Consider the following 11,689-nt stretch of genomic DNA (forward strand, 5'->3'; position numbering starts at 1 on the left):
CCTTTACTTAGCCTCAGCAATGCATTTGTATCTTGTGTTGTGCTTCACTCAGCACACATATTTTCCCAACCTCTCCAGCTCTGTTTCTTAAGGGCAAGAGCAGAAGTCTCATTGGTTCAACATGTGTCTGTTAAGGGATCTCTAAGTGCTAGAAACTTACAGGATGTTCCCATGAGTTCTAAGATGGGTGTGCCCAGACCACACAATGAAAGAAACAGAGTAAGAGAACAATGAATGATGACAATGCCAGGCAGATGTGATGGGCTCTGCTCTGGGTTGAGATTGCTTCCTGTCATTCTATTGTCTCATCTCAGATTTACTAAGACTCTTCTTTGACCACTTCAGGCTACTTAGCATGGTGCCAGTGTGCTTCACCTTTTGTTTCTGCCTTTTTAGTATCTACATCTACTTCCTTCCCCTGGTCTAGGACACATAAATGATCACTGTACCTCTATTCTTGCACATGGAAGAGGCTGGTGGAGGTTGGCACCATGAGTGAAGGGAACAATCTAAAGACATGGAGTGTCATATCCTTGAGCCTGCAGTCAGGAAAGACAGATTGTAACCAGACAGATAAGAAAGTAAGGGGAGGGTCTAACTCAGTAAAGGAAGTAAGTTGTCTCAAGGTCATCTAAGAAGGAGAGCAAGGATTTGGGAGTCACACAGGCTGAAGGCAGGGAAGCCAAGCCAAGGTCAGCCCTCAGACAACCAGACTGAGGAGACCCAACCACTGAGAGCTGAGTCCTGGTGACCTGGACAAGTGTCACCTGTGTATCCTTCAAGTGTAAGAATAAGTACCCATATCTTATGGGGGATGTAGAGATGAAGTAATTAAAACTGGCTCTAATGGAGGCTTGTCTGTACTAAGGAAGACTGATTAGGTATGAAACAGACTGAAGAAAAGTGTGTGGAAAGACAGGAAGGGAGCTAAAAATGGGGGTGTACAAGAATGGAACCAAAGGCTGATAGTGGAGGACAGGAAGCCTGAACTCTAGTCCCACCTTCCTGGTGGAGAATCCTCCTTACCTCATTGGCCTCAGTATCCAAGACTCAGGGATGAAAGAGCTGGTCTGAGAGTTCAACTGCCTCCTTCAGGCTGAATGGATGAAGGAGGGTCTAGGGACCCAGCTATCTCCTTCAGAGTGAATGGTGTCCCAGCAGAGCTGCTCTGATCACAGGGAGGAGCTGTCCATGCTAACTCATGGCCCTGAGGAGACCAGATGAAGCAACTCAAGTCCACACAATGGGCAAAGACAGGGAAGACATCTACAAGGCAGAGATCTCTTCCCTGACCTTTTCCCACTGAGGTAGGGTCTCTCCTTTCACTCCTGGAAGTCCACTTGATCCTCCTAATACAAAAGCCACAGCCCCATTCAAAGTCATGCCACAGTCATTGTCATCAGCACTAGAGATGTCAAAATTCCCAGTCACTCTAAGGCTTGTACTGAAAATGTTTTAAGACAATTTAAACACATGTTGGCATCTGAATGTGAACCATCTTTAGAGCATATCCATTCTTCTCATTCCAAATAAGTTAAAATACATATATATATACACAGCGGAAAGAACACATGACCCATTCCAGTATGGCACTTGAATTCCATTTTATAAGGCCATCAATGTCTAAAACACAAAGACGAGCCTTCAGGGAATTTATTTTGCTGATCTGAAATGTCCATCACAGATTGAAAATGAAAGCTCTGTAAAGTGGCTGCAGGTAGCCCAAGTTCATCTCGGTTACACCTGGATCTGCTGAAACTTTCCCCCTCCCTGATCTCTCCACCTCAACTGTGAAAACAGGTTTACCATTTCATTCACTAAACAGATCATTCAGGGCCAAGACTGTAACTACTTACTTTAGTGCAGATCTACTAAGCACCAATCATCACACTAGAGGTAGAAAAAGAACCTACCAGTATCCCTCTGCCTGTGTCTCCCAAAGAGAACAGTAAATGCCTCTCCAAGATGAGAGCCAGTATCTGTCAGCAAAGCTGGTACACACTGTTGGCTTATTAAGGATCCATAGTTCTGGAAACTAAAGGGAGGGGGAAGTGATGGCTTCCAGTTAGCCATCACCTTATTCAAGAAGAAAAAATACACATCAATGTGTCTGAAGCAGTAGCCATCACTAACAATAAAATAACACTCAACACCCAATTCCTTTTCAATTAAAAAAGGAATTTCTAAATTAAAATTAAGAAATGCACACGTCAGCAAATCCCCCTAAATTCTAATGCTACCAATGGAGGGCTGGAAAGATCAGCCAAGCTCTTTCTTCCCAATTGGCCTTGGTAATTCAGAAAAGAACCCTGTTAAGAACAAAATTCTCCCAGTAGTCAGGGCTCCATTTCCTTCAGTGTCTGCAGCCTGTCCAAAGCAAAGCCCCATAATGTGACAAGAGAGGCTCAAATTATGGGTGAGACTGTACTTTCCATTCTACCCCAGCCTGTGATTACCTGAAACTCCAAAAATTACCTCTGCAGCCTTAAACGCCTCCATTTCAGTCCATTCCTAGAACAAACTCTCTTCTGAGTACTTGATACAAGATAAAGGTACTTGGGGGTCGGAGACAACACAACTACAAAAACCCTGATAGGACTGTGGCAGTGAAAGATGTGCTAATACACACATACACACACACACACACACACACACACACACACACACACACACACACACTTTCATTGTTTTTTCTTTAAAATTATGGTAAGTGAACCAACAAGATGGCTCAGTGGGTAAGGTCACTTGCTGCCAAGCCTGATAACCTGAGTTCCATCCCTGAGACCCATACACTGGAAGATGATTCTCAAGAGTTTTTTTCTGACTTCCATATATGTGCCCTAGCACATGCACAAATAAATACACACCCAATTTAAGAGGGATTAAAAAAAAAAAGAAGAATCAAAGCTGAAACTACGAAAAGTCAGAATCCTAGGAATACTAGGCTAACTTAGTTACTTGCTCTGTGTGGCTAGTTAGTGAACTTGACCATTTAAATAACTCCTGTTCTTTCTGTAACACATCCGATATTGGGCTTCATGGCAGATGAAGTTGGCTATCCAGTGAGACAGGCTAGTTTATGTCTCAAAAAGTCTCTGATATTACCTAACAGGTGAGTCTCCTAAAAGTGTCCATCAGGATTGTATTCATAAAATAATTTCAAATACAATAAAGGACAGCTATTAAATGGAGGCCCACAATAAATCACTTTTGTAAAATAAAAATCCTTTCATAACTCAAACAATTACTTATCTTAAATTACTTGGTTCTAACAAAAGATTTTTATATGCCAAGTTCTCAAATACAGGACTCCCCAATTTAGCTTCAATATTAACATAATCACACAGACTTGCAGATTCACATTGCATTTGAGATTTCTTCTTTCCAATAAGCAGTGTACTTTGTCCCAGGGAGACCAGAGCCAACTCAAAAACAAGTTGTGGCACACTCTTCCTGACTTGACTTTGGTACTTTCATCTTTACCCAACCTGTCCCCCTACAAGGGCAAAGGGAAGAGATTCCTTCTGAAGGCATCAGGCAGAAGACTATAGAAGGGCCAACTCTTGTTTTTATGTACTTCACTTTGAAACAGTTAAAAATGGTCAACACTGTTTTTGCTTTGTCTTCTTTTTTTTTTTTTTTTTTTTTAATCACAAAGCTCTTCTTTCTCAAGTAGTACCTAAGGACTAGTGTAACATTCCAGGGTGAACCCATCTGCACCAAATGCACAAAAAGCAAGCAAGCAAGCTTTTACATATGTTCAAGGCCTCATGTAAGAGGGGTTTTATGAAGTTTGCAACCAAGAGCAAAGGCTGACATTCTTCGTAAGCACACCTTTGTATTGGTCAGGTCTCTTCCCATTTCAGAGCAGAAATCTAAAGCCCTACTTGTCGGTCTAAGCCTTATTACTAACCAGCTCAGGTTGACCCTTTCCATCTCCGAGTCTCTAAACTGCTAGATATAAGGTAAGCAATGCCTCACGGACAGATGGTACTGAGTATCTAGAGAACACTCGGTACCTGAGTTGACTTAAACCAACCTAGGCATGGAAGGTGCAAAGCAAATGGGCAAGTACTAAGACACATGTAGATACACACACAAAAACACACAAACTATCTCTATCTGGGCTCCTGTCTTAATTAAATATACATGGTCCTGGAAATTATAACTGCAACTTTTACTTTCCATTCTTTCTATAATCCCTCAGATAGCATAGCTCCACTGTTGATTCTCCTCCTCACCACATGCAGCCAGCCCTATAAAGTCTATACTAAGAGGGCCTGTCATTAGGTACGCAACCAGCAGCACGGCAGTTAAGAGCACTTGCTGTTTTTGAAGAGAACCTGGGTTCAGTTTCCAGCATCCACAGACAGATTACAACTGTCTAGAACTCCAATTCCAGGGAATTCAGTGTCCTCTTCCTTGCACCTAGGGGCACAGGCATGCATAAAATATACTTTACATACAAGCAAAACACTCATACACATAAAGTAAAACTAAATCTTTAAACAAATTAAAAATAAAAACTGTGACTATATTGAACATGTAGACTTTTTTGCTCTGCCATTTACTTTCTAAACATCACATTGTAATAAGTATTTATGTACCATTTACATTGGGGAAGGTATTATAAATAATGTAGAGGGTATAAAACTATATGGGAGGTTAATATAGTTTCTATGCAAACACTATACCATAAAAGGATCTTGGGCATCTATGAAAATTGATATTAAGGGGGAGGGACCTAAGAATCAATCCCCCACAGATACCAACACCAAGGAACAAACTAGAGTTGACCAACACAACACACAAAGGTAGAAAGATATGTACAGACATACTCCCATTTTCAGCATTATAAAACTCTTCCAACAACAAAGAAAGTTGAGACTAGAATGGAAACAGTTATAACACTGGAACCTTGTTCTGGTAGAAAACATAACTCTATCTGGAACTAAAGCTGACAAAATGAAAACATTCTAACAGAAGGTAGTTTTGCCCTCACCACACTATAGTATGTTAAGTAATTGAGTTCTTTCCACCACTGCTGTAATTACACAATGAAACCCCAGATGTCATTCATATACACAGAAGTCTGACAAAGGGTTGAGAAGAGACCCTTTCTTTATTTGCATTTCTAATAGCTTTTGAAAGAACAGGAAAAATTCTATATGAGGAACAATGGACATCCAAACATTCATCTATGTTTAATAACAATATGGGGTAATCAACTAGTATTCTTGGAACTTGCCCAGCAACCAGTTTTGCCCCTCACCCCCCTTGATTACACAGAGCATGAGGCTAAGGCACAATCTCTAATATGGAGCCCTGTTAAGTTACTAACCTCCCACAACTCCAAGCTTTCCTTTCCTAGAAATTCTGCTTTTCCAGATGATATTCCACATGATGTACAATGGAGTATATGCTGTTCTGTTTCCCTTATTCCCACTAACCTAGGAAATTCAAAGTCATCCTTTGAACATACCTGCACAGTAGTACTCAGCTTGCAGGCTGTCTGCTACCCCTGATTAACAATGATCCAAATGAAAGACCTCCATGACCTCCGCACAGTGTAAGGCACTTGTCACAACATTAAGAATCAATCACTACTTGCTAAATTAGAACTCTACTAGAATCTGCTACCTGATTTCCAAATCTCAACATCATACTATATAAAATATATAAAGACACACAACATAAAAGACTATAGCAGTGAAGCCACACCCTTAAACCATCATTGTTCCTGCCTCTCTGAGAACCTCCAGCCACAAGACACCTTTACCTCGTTCACTAACCCTACAGAAAGCCAATGGTCTGCCTCAGCTTCCTCTGCTAACTCTACCAAAGGGCTTCCCTTTGCCAAAGGGTAGCATAGGATAAGACTCTATGTTGATCATTTTTCCTAGACCACAACAGTAGTTCTCCTTAAACTACCTACACATTATACTTTTGAGTAAAAGGTCACAGACACAATTTAACAGACCCCAGGGTTCCAGGCAATGAAATAACCTGCAAAATTTTGCAGGTTCCAAAAGAAGTCTAATTCTAGATGCTAAATCAGGCTTAAGACTCCAGCAGGACCTAGATCTTGGTGTAATTTGTCCTTTGTGTGCCAATATTCTGGAATGGGCATGCTCTTAGACACTTTCATCTTACCTTGTGTTTCTTTCATAAGAGTTAGAGCCAGGCGGTAGTGGCGCACGCCTTTAATCCCAGCACTCAGGAGGCAGAGTCAGGCAGATCTCTGTGAGTTCAAGGCCAGCCTGGTCTACAGATCCAGGAAAGGCACAAAGCTACACAGAGAAACCCTGTCTCGAAAAACCAAAAAAAAAAAAAAAAAAAAAAAGAGTTAGTTGCTATGCGTAGACCTGGGCCAAAGGGCTTTGTTCTTCAGAGAAATACAATTATCTTCTGATTCTACTGGAAGAATCACAGACACTAATGATTTAACACTGTTAAAAGTGCAGAGAGCATCTAAGCCCAATCATGCTGTCAAATGATATGTTACCATCTGTGTAAGGAATGTACTTTTAAGGAGATGACAGCAAGAAACTTGATGGAATTAATTTCAGAGATGTTTTGATGAAGTGTTATTTTTGAGAACTGGGTTATATAGTCCAAAAGTCACCCTCATCTCCCAAGAAGGAGTGGCTGGGTATGTAGCTCAGTAGTAGACAGAGCACTTGCTTAGCAAGCATGAGGCCATAAGTTTGAACCTCAGAACTACAAAGGGGATTGGGGGATATTTACAAGTTATGTTAGGGAATTTAAAATTAGCATGACCTAGTGTTAAAAAGGTAAAGTTTACAGGAGACTAGCTTCCTAAAACGTATAGCCCTTATATACTTCAAACACTACAACTGAATCTTACCAGATTTTCCCATAACACTTTGCAGTTATCACCCAAGTTGTCCACATGACACTGTAGATTAAACCAGACTCACCATCCAAATATTTGGAATCCATTCACTAATGCAAGTACAAATTGGATACCAAAAAGTTATGATCATGAGTTTTAACAAGAAGCCATGGTTGTTTCTAGCATCTGTTCTTGGTCTGTGCTTTGGTGGTAGAAGAGAAAACTAGTCCCCCTCCCCCCCAGTGTCCTGTAGGTGGCTGGAGGATGGAAATATTGGGAAAAGCAGCCTCCTGCCTTTAAGCATTGACTTTAAAGAATAGCTCAGGAACAGAGAACTTAGGAGAACCTTGGAGACCTGGAGAAGAATTCTCATGACCTATGAGAGGATTAAGTCTTTTATTTTATTTCTAAGGATCTTCCAGTTCCAAGTTAAAAGCCAAAGGAATCCACATCCTGTCACATCAAAACAATTAGTCCACAATTCAGACCACTTGCAGGCAGTCTATGCTGACCCAGACTGGAGGGAATCTCTGCTTTAGAAGCTGCTCTGTCCTACTATGGAAGTTTGCTGCCTTTTTTTTTTTTTTTTTTTTTTTGGGCACTCTGGCGAATCCTGATAACTTCTGCCCCTCTGAATGAAATTCAGGCCCCAGCTAAATAAATGTGTGTTCTCAAGCAATTTTCACTAAGGTAAAAAGCACACTTCAAAACTAAGGTACACAAGAGATGTGTGAAACCTTCATACAAGTTTTCCTTTAGTCTTTTTTTCTCCCCTAGTGAGGCCCCAGCATACTGGTGAGTAATTCATTCATGTCACCCATTTGTGAGAGATGAGAAAAGAAGCCACCACTTGTCCTTTTCCTAATTTAGAACCTTCCCCTATCTTGAGTCAATCAAAGGGATCCTGAGGTGGTTAGGCAGGAGAAGCAAAGGAGGAACATTTGCCTCAGGCGACTGAATCCACAAGAGAACAAGCACTTTGTGTCCTCACCTATGTCAGTACAGGCATCTGCATTAGGTGATGTGCCACCTACTCCCCAGCTACCCGTGTCCCCTTGAAGGTAGAAAGAGTCTGAGTTCTCTCTTGGGATACTTACATAAGACCCTGTAAAACTTCCTGTGACATTCATGGAAAATATAAGCTGCTATTTTGCTCCCTCGGGAGATCATTTTAATGGACTGAGTGACAAAATTCATGGATTCAGAATTCAGCAGAAACCTACTCAACCAAGGTACATCAGCACAAGAACAGGGGGAAAAATGCATCCCCATTAAACAGGGTCACCCAGGAGATGGGCTGGGTGTGCAAAAAACAATCTGTTCCCTCAGATGTGACCCATTTAAAAGCAGATTGTTTCGAGGAAGCGCATAAGTTTAATAAATCTCACACAGGCAAAGACATGGCTTGTAGAAAGAACTGTGGTTACACATAGGGAGCATTCCAAAGCGATGAACAGCGTAACTCCATGATGCACAAGCTTTAGTCATCATCCAACCTCCAGAAGCCATGGCATACACAGGAAGCTCTAGCTAGACCCTGATTACAAGAAGTTTAGTCTAACAAGAAACATCAGGTGTGTTGGTTGGGTCTTCCTCCTGTGGGTATCCACGCCAACCAACCACTCTAACCTTGAAAAAACTTATTGCAAAATGTAGCTGCACCCCCCAAAATCTCTCTTCAACCAATTGGAAAGAAAGTTCTCGGGGTATCCCATAATGAAAGACAGGTAGGTGAGCAGAATGTCAGAAAAGGGTCCCAGTGTGGTAGGAATACAACACCTCCAGATGTTACAGAACACAGACACACACAGACACACACACACACACACACACACACACACACACACACACACACCACCCAACTACTGCCTACCAACATCCTGTCCGCCTATGAGTCTGTCAAAGCCTGACACAGATTCTGGGGACGCGGGAGATTTAGGGTCTTCTTTCCAGGACTCAAAGCCAAGTCAAAAACGGTGTGCCCTCCCTCTTCCCCAGCATCCTAAGCACACCGGGTACCAGCCACAGGTTTGGACAACTTGTCCCGCACTGCTCACCAAAGCGCCTCGCGAAAAGGTTCTCTAGGGCTCTTACCTTGGCCTCGACTACCCCCAAGCAGAGGAACACTCCAGAAGAGCTGAATGGCGTGGTGACACTGACGCCTACGAAATGTAGGGGGTCCGGATCGGTATCCCAGCAGGTGCTCTTTTAACCCATCCGTCGGTCCCAAGTGCAGACTTCGGGACAGCCTTAGGCTGCTCTAAATGATACAGGAAAGGTCCACGTAGCCCCACTAAGCACTAATCCCCTCTTTCTCCTCCTCCTGGGCAGCTGCCGGGAGCTGTTTCACGCCAGCACTCTACCAAGCCCGGGGCGCCCTGCATGAGCAGGGGACTGGGGCCGCCCTGGGTTGGGTCCCGGGAACCAACGCCAGGAAGGAAAGCTGAGCGGCTACCCGCCCTACCAGCTCCACCACCCGCGCTCCTAGCCGCTTAGTCCCTTCAGGGCAGGGCCTTCCTGCAACCCGCCGGGCGAGGCGAGTGCGGCCGCGCCCCCGGCTCCAGGCGCCCCGGCTTGGGAGCAGCAGCGAGGCAGGGGCCAGCTCAGCGGGCCCCGGTGCCGAGCGCAGCGAGCGAGTGCAAGGACTGGAGGTACCGACTCGCGGTGACCCTCTCCCCGGCCTGAGCGCCCACCCGCGGCTCCACGAGAAGGAAAGGGCCTCGCCCTGGCCTGGGGCGCAGGACCGGAGCTTGGGGCCGAGGTAGACGCCGGTTGGAAGGTCACGGCCACCGGGGCGCGGTGAGCGGGACGCAGCACTGTGGGTGCGGGGAACCCAGGCAGGCGGCCCCCGCCACTGCCGTAGCCACCTCCGAGATGCGCCGACTTCCCGGAGCGCTAGGGTTTGGAGCCGCGCGTCCGCTGCAGCCGCCGTGGGCAGCCTGGAGCCGCGAGCCTAGGGAGCCCGATCCCCGCTTCCCGCGCGCGGCCGAACGGGAACCTCTGTGCAGGGACCCTCGTGGGAGCGCGCTGGCGGGCGCTGGAGTGCGAGCTCCCGGATAGTCCGGCGGCCGCCGCGTGCCTAGAGCGTCGGGCTCGCTCAGCAGCTGCAGTGACTGTGTGTCTGTGTCATGTCTGTGCAGCTGGGGGGGGTGCAATCGGGGACCGGGTTCCGAGCAAGGGCGGGACCGGAGCCTGCCTCGGGGCCCCGCCCCTATCCCCGTGACCGCACGGACGACCAATGGACAGCGCCAGGAATGAGCGTCTGGAGTGCCCGCCCTACCTAGGCTCCGCCCACAGCCAAGCGCCTCCCACCTCTCCTTGGCTCACTGGAACGCAGGAGGAAGCAACACCCGGAGCAGGGATCCCGGGCCGGGTCGCCGGGAAAGGGTGCTAGCTGGAGCTCCCCGCCTTTCTTCCCCTACTCGGGCTGTTCCTGGCTGCTCCGGGATTGGAGGAAAGAGGTGGAAGGGAGGCGGGCCGGATCCGCTGCTGCTGCTGTAGGGATGCCTGCCGTGAGCCTTACCGTGCCATCCCTTCTACAAAACAGCTGTCTTTGGGAAGTAGGAAGTTTACCCTGCTTTTTCTTCTGCTGGGGACACGACTCTCCCCTAGGTGGAGAGGGTATGGGGCAGCTGGAGATGAGAAAAGTCTCTCCTGAAGGTTTTGACAGCATCTGTTTGGATTCTGAATCCAAGAATCCTGTGCAAGACTGTTTTTCCTCCCCAGAGGGAACTATATTTTTGTGTCTTCCCCAATATATACATACACACACAGATGTGCCCCCTTTCTAATTTTATTCTTGCTCAAAATGCCGCGTGCAACATCCCACAGGAGGCACTTCGAGCCTCTTGGTGTTAATGATGAGGGTGGGAATGCCGAGGGTCCGCCCATGCAGCGGAAGGAGCGTGTGGATTTGGTTATGGTAAAGGGGACTGAATGTCCCTCAGGAGAAAACCCCATGAGGCTGAAGCAGAGTCTGGGAGAGAAAGAGGACCCCGGCATATGGACAACTCCGACTGGAAAACCGAGCTCCGAGAGCGCGATCCAGCTACCAGGTTTTCCCCTCAACTCGGTCCCAGAGCTTCTAGGGTCCCCTTCCCAGGAGTCCTCACCTCTTCCCAACCCTAGTAGCCACTGAGTCTCTGCTTTCCTGGTGCTTCGCTCCACAGGCAGCCCACCTACTTTCTTTTTAGGGCTAGGAAGGATCAAGACCGCCTAGCTCGGGAATCCTCGATGACCATCCTACTCGAGGTGGTGCCACCGCTCTACCCTGGAATTCAGGGATCCAGCACCTCTCTGATCCCCTCCACCCCCCACCCGCAGCTCTTGGCCATGGTACCTACAGTACCCTTGGGCCGTCCTTTGATCCAATGACACTCTTCCCCGCCCCTCCCCACTCCAGGCTTCCATCTAGACTCTAGAAGCCAAGACCCCGTTCCCAATGCTGTTTACTTTATCAGTGGTAACCCCAGTAGAGGAGGATGCGAAAGCGGTTGCACAGCAAAGTCCATAGCGAAGAAGTAAAAAAACCTTTGTTTTGGAGCTTCGAGATAGTTAACTGCGATGCCGGGTTCCTGATGTCTTATCTCTGCCGGGATGAGTCTCACCGTGAGAAATAGTAGATCGTTATCTAGTATTGATGCCATTATTGTGTTGGAGAAGAACATTATATGATAAAGTATTATCTAATAACCTAGATGCCATTAAAGTGTCAAAGTTTAATGTCAAGCCTTTTAGCTCGAAGGCAGCTCAGTGCTTCCTCAGCCGTACAGCTTTGTTCTAGAACTCCCAGAAAACAAGGGGATTTTTTTTTTTTGGGGGGGGGTTGTTTGG

The 11,689-nt window shown here is 46.1% G+C and overlaps 1 protein-coding gene across 2 annotated transcripts in view; it reads right to left on the bottom strand.

Annotated features, from left to right (window-relative positions):
- Large1 (LARGE xylosyl- and glucuronyltransferase 1) overlaps positions 1-10,056 on the bottom strand; it is a 506,337-nt gene extending 496,281 nt beyond the window's left edge. For both annotated transcript variants that reach the window (XM_036187421.1, XM_036187422.1), the window contains exon 1: positions 8,951-10,056. The gene's annotated coding sequence lies outside the window, so the exon portion shown is untranslated. The remainder of the gene's footprint in view (positions 1-8,950) is intronic.
- Positions 10,057-11,689: the final 1,633 nt, after the last annotated feature.

This window comes from Onychomys torridus, chromosome 5, assembly GCF_903995425.1.
Source record: "Onychomys torridus chromosome 5, mOncTor1.1, whole genome shotgun sequence".
NCBI lineage: Eukaryota > Metazoa > Chordata > Mammalia > Rodentia > Cricetidae > Onychomys > Onychomys torridus.